Here is a 5,841-nt window from a genome sequence, read left to right as displayed (position 1 = left end):
TTTATACTCTCACAGCGCTGTTGAAACAGTAACGTTGGATTAAATGTATATACAATTGATGGTCAAAAAGTATAAATATGCAAATTTTGCATTTGTTAGCCCATGCATATTACACTGTTTATATTTGAATCATGGAGAAGCGTTTTTAAACTTGTATAGTGTAATATCAAGAACAGTTAAATCATAGGGAAAAGCTTTGTTTAATTCACAATACGCTAATTCCTTTACATACTGTATAGGCTACAGTTTATGGCTAATTCCATAGGCTAATTCACGCAACACTGGCCATATCTCTGCTAGTTTACAAAGTTGTTACAAATGACATTTATATTTGAAAAACGGTGAAGCACTTAAAAAACAATTGTATAGTGTAGGTTCAAGAACATTTAAATCAAAAGGACAAGTTTTGTAAAGTTACAGGGGATCTTACCTTCAGAACGCCGGGAACGAGGAGCAGTGACCGGAAGCTGGGTTGTTAGCTTAATACTGTGAGCATGTTAGCTTAGCTTCTTAGCCTGAGCTAGGTCTGGAACTTCACGGCCGTTGGCAGAAGGTCCCGCCCTGTCCCGCCTCGTCTCCGCCACGGCTCCGCCTCTTTGCCCTTATTTGGATCAGGATGTAGCAGGCGGGAGTTAGACTCTGACGCCACTGTCGAGCCGTTAGTGGCCGACTCCGCCTACTAAGGGCTTCTCGGCAACTCTGCAGAATCCTATGGGTGATGTCACGGACCCTACGTCCATTTATATATACAGTCTATGGGTAAAACCCACCAATGAGCGCTCAGCTCGAGATACCAGCGAGTCGTTTCCCATCAAGCATTTCGCTTCCGCAGCCCGTGGAGAGAAACTGCACCGCCTCGCCGCGCCTCGCTCTCAAGTCTGCGGGCGTCTTTGTCCCGCGAGATTTCAACGTCTCATGTAGGCGAGCCTCCAGAGCAAGTCGGACAAAATGACTAACCATCATCCAACGCACTAGCAAGACGTTGATCGCAATTGCGCAGGTCCCGCAGGTCTCGCTTGTCTCAAACAAGCCTATACTGCATTTACATTTTCTGCAACTGTCTCACACGGATTGCGCCACTGCCACACCCCTTTAGGAGACTAGTGGCGTGGCAGGCCAGAACGTAAACACACATAATAATCATCTAATTCGACCTAAATAAAGTAAAAATTTGAACCATGTCTCTCATCTCTCTAATGTGAAGACATTAGAGAAAACACGTCGGTTTGCTATCCTGGCTCCAAAATGGTGGAATGAGCTCCCCATTGACATCAGGACAGCAGAAAGCTTACATCTTCCGGCGCAGACTGAAAACTCATCTCTTTCGACTCCACTTTGAGCAATAACATTACTAACAAAGCACTTACTAACAAAGGACTGGCTTATCTAAAGCCAGTTGAGTAGCACTTGAAATGTGTTGGCTCTATGAAACCTGATGTACTTATAGGATTCTGTTTTCTTCAAGTTTGTATCTTCTTGGTCGAATGCACTTATTGTAAGTCGCTTTGGATAAAAGCGTCAGCTAAATGCAATGTAATGTAAAGACACTAAAACGAGGTCGACAAAAATCCGTCGCAGGAAAAAGAACTCTCGCGAGATTTGGGGAGACAGAGCGTTCATTTTATTTAAATGTCGGCAGCGAGTAATCATTTGAGACAGTACGTTGGAAAAACGCCCTGGTTCACTGAAATTCGGGAAAAAATGTTTTATCTGTGTTATTATCATGTTTTAAATATGAAACCATTAAACCTGGCCACTAATGAGACAGGAAGTATATGTATTTCCAACAATTCGGCCGATTGTAAATGCTTCACTTCAACATCTTGACTGTGCCGTCGAGTTACACTTAATTTACCAACACCACAGTTAAAACGACTTATTAATGACGAAGCTTGATTTACCAGCTTACACCCCGCAACATTTTTGTTTCACTATAAAAATGATGCGTCGTCTTTAAAGAGTAAGCGGTTAAAAAACGTTAAGCTGGTTACGTTTTCGCATGATGACAGACGTTCAGAGCGCTGCATTTGGTTAAATACACATCCTCTAAGTGGAGAAAAGCTGTACTATCGTACTCACCATTTTTCTGAAGATGTGAAGACAGAGGGTTTCGATAAAGAAGAGGAAAAGGCAAAGTTATCTCTCACAGCAGGGCCTGTATGAGTCCAGGGTAAGAAGTAACAGGTGTATTTTTTCTAGGAGGGGCTATTTATACTATCTTACGTGGCGCAATTGCTGCGGAATCTGATTGGATGAAAAGACAAGTGGGTCCACTTCTGATTGGTTGAATTCTTTAGAATTTTTTTTAAAGAAACTTTATTGAGCACATGGAAAACAAGACACTGGCTAACAAAATTCCTGTTCAAAAGCGGAATCACCCCACCCAAGAACGTCAGTCCCATGGATGTACTGGGAAAACGTGGTTATTGCTGAACATTAATAAATAGACGTAGTAGAATAATACAACATGCATATTACTATACAAGAACGTTTAGCAAATAAGATAACAAGAAAAAAAGATTGGCATATTCCGAATTTTGACGTTCATATTTGAATTACGATAAATATATATATACATATTTAAGTCATTTTCAAACATATCTTTGTCTGACATGAGTAATATTGTCAGTTTATTGGTAAATATCATTCATTGTATCAACTGCAGGAAATAGTAAGCCCTCCTTTTATATTCTTTATAACTGACTCTGTCAATAGCTTGTTTATTATTGTTTTAAATTATGCAAGTTTTTTCTCTTTTGTATCTTTATGCGTAGTTATAAAGAACGTAACTATTTATTTCAATGTAAGATTTTTTATTAAATCTCAATTGGTATTATGCATTATGCAATTTGTGTTGCTGCACTATCAGGTCCAGAGGGCACCACTGCACTACTTCATCACAACATTGCATCTTTACCTTTGCCCTCTTGCTCCATAAACTGCAAAAGACAAAAACAAATATAGCCTAGTTAACTAAGGTAGGCTACTAGCTAATTGATAAGTTAGCTCAAGGTTTAGCTAAGGCAATGTATCATGGGCATACAGGCTAATGTAGCCTACTGTGCTTAAGGGTAGACACTAAAGGTGAATACACTAAAATGTGTATCTAATAACGTCATCACAATTACCATATTGATATGCAAATTAGGCGTTAACTAGTAGGTAATAAAGTACTATCTCATTTCTTATCTTATCTTAATTAAAATGGGCTAATTTGCATGCAGTTACCAAGGCATTGCAGGTTAAAAGGATCAAACTAAAAACAAACAAAAAAACACATCACCTCACAACTTCCCCAGATACTTACTTACGTCAAGTCAGTATTTTCCCCTGAAATGTTATGTTTAAATGCAGATTAGCTTTAAATCTATAGATACATTCAGACATGGTAATAAAACGAACACCATTTATATGTCTTTTTGGAAGTTTTCTTTCCATTAGAGCAGGGGTGGGAACCTTTTTCCTCTCGAGGGCCATTTCAATTTTTTCAACATCCTCCGAGGACCGTACAAATTATTGACCTCTGCTTAAAAAAACTAAAATCACAGCCCATTCATTTGGCCTTTCTTTCATGCTGTGCAAAGATATATGGACACAAGATGTGTGCAAATGTATTTGTTTCCTATCCATGTGAACATGATTTAAGTGGGGGGGGGACCTAACCTCCTCTCCGGGGGGAAGATTAAAAGCATCAATCTGGTGCACTTTGAGAGCAACATGAAGAGCTCTCTATGGATACATCTCTCAACACCCATATGATACAGAACTGGAAGCAGATTTACTTTTCTTTATAGATATTTTACAAATCACTCCCCTTTCAAACTGTACTCTTGTTTATTAAAGCTCCCATGTCATGCTTTTCCGGTTATTACCCGTCCCCTTGTGTGTTATGAAGGTTTTTATGCATGTAAACGGTGTGCAGAGTCAAAACCCTCAAAGTACACCCTGTAGCGAGTAAAACTCTAACACAGAAAATACCTCCCCAAAACGCCTCGTTGGAGTACGTCACTGCCCATTTGATTCTTCCATTTAGTTCCGGGTACGGCATGATGTCATGTAATAAAGAAAAACAAATGGATCGTAGATACACGGATTAGGGCGACACCATCTGGTTACAACTTTAAATATTTGACCATGTTTATGTGCAAATGAAGAACCTTTTTCCTTAAGTGAGACTCTTTTCTTTTCTGACTTTATGGGTATTTCACTTTATATTAAATACATAACAATAAGAGTGCAGAACATCTAATACACTTCACTATGAATCCAGAACAATACAACTGCAGGAGTATGGATAAAGCCAGATGTTTGCATGCATTTTGAGCCGATTTGGGCAGAATCCAGCAGAGTGGATCGTGCTGTTCATCCTATGTATCTATATGTATAGAAAAAAAGTCTAAATATTTAAGATAAAGCTGTGAAACAATCTCAATAATTGGCAGCAAAAATGTAAGGTTTTTTAATGCATAAAAGGATACATGTTGAGAAGTTATAATATCTTATATTAAGAGAAGAGCTTGATTATTAAAAAATACAAACTCTTGTGGCTCCTTCCTGTGTTCCTACTGGGTCTTTCTTGGCTTTGTTCTGGCTATCTTCTAGCTCTATTCAGGTTTTTTGAGTTTTTTCTAGCTCTATCCCTGATCATTTTCAGAACCTGAAGGCTCTATACGGACTATCTTCTGGTTCTCCCTGGATCCATCCACTATCTCTTGTCTCTGTCCAGTGAATTACACTTTTGTTACTGGAGCAGGTAAAGCATACAACAGATACTTTCAGCATTATCGGAGCACGAAGTGGACGCTTGGATGAAACACAGCGGACTTCTAAACAATGAACACCCCAACTTGGAAGAAATAAAGTTGGGTTTTATGCGTTCTAATATTGCAATGCAAACCCATGATGTAATGACAGTAATTAAGAATATTTAGTCATTGAATGCTCATTTCAGTAGATTTAATCAAACAAAACATAAACATATTGGACATGGCCTCAAGACTGTAACCTCTTCACATTCTGTTGAAATAGTCAATTACTAGCCATATCTCACACATTGCTGTTTTGAATCACTAATATGTGGATGACAGTTGAACTGGATGATGTAACATGTATGCCATCTGCTGGAAAGAAGACGTATCGCTCTGTTGGCGTTGTTTAGACAACAAAAACAGAATGAAGCTCTCATACCATAAACAATCTTTGAGTCCAGACCCCGTCCTGCAGAGAGCACACAACCCAACAGCACGTTGATGGTCTAGCATCACTTTACAAAACGTTTGCATTAAGACACTAAGACTAGCTGGTCCCTTGTAAAGGTGAGTCCACCTTAAATGAGCAGTGGGTGATCAGCAGGTGAAGGGCAGGACACGGGAACTTGGTCCTGAGGAGATGTAACGATTATTAAACAAGAAATAGTCGAGTCAAGGGGTCGAAGAAATGAACATTGTGATTATAGCGAATCGGTTGCAGGTGGGTGAAAACAGGCTGAGGGAGTAACGTATTACATGTAACGGCATCAGGTCATCAGGATACAAAATAGACAAATGTATTCCCTTACCAACACTCTTGTGTCTTTTTCAACAATTACGCCATTTAAATCTTTTGTCACAAACTTTGCAGATCTATTTTTCCTCTCCTGTGTGGATTCTCATGTGTCTGTTTAAACATCCACTATGTGAAAAAGCTTTCTTACAGACTGAGCAGCTGTGTGATTTCTCTCCTGTGTGGATTCTCATGTGTGACTTTAAACATCCACTCCGTAAAAAAGCTTTCTTACAGACTGAGCAGCTGTGTGGTTTCTCTCCTGTGTGGATTCTCATGTGTATCTTTAAACATCCACTA

This window comes from Trematomus bernacchii, unplaced genomic scaffold (assembly GCF_902827165.1).
Source record: "Trematomus bernacchii unplaced genomic scaffold, fTreBer1.1, whole genome shotgun sequence".
NCBI classification, from domain to species: Eukaryota; Metazoa; Chordata; class Actinopteri; order Perciformes; family Nototheniidae; genus Trematomus; species Trematomus bernacchii.
Note: the sequence above shows the minus strand (reverse complement) of the source record.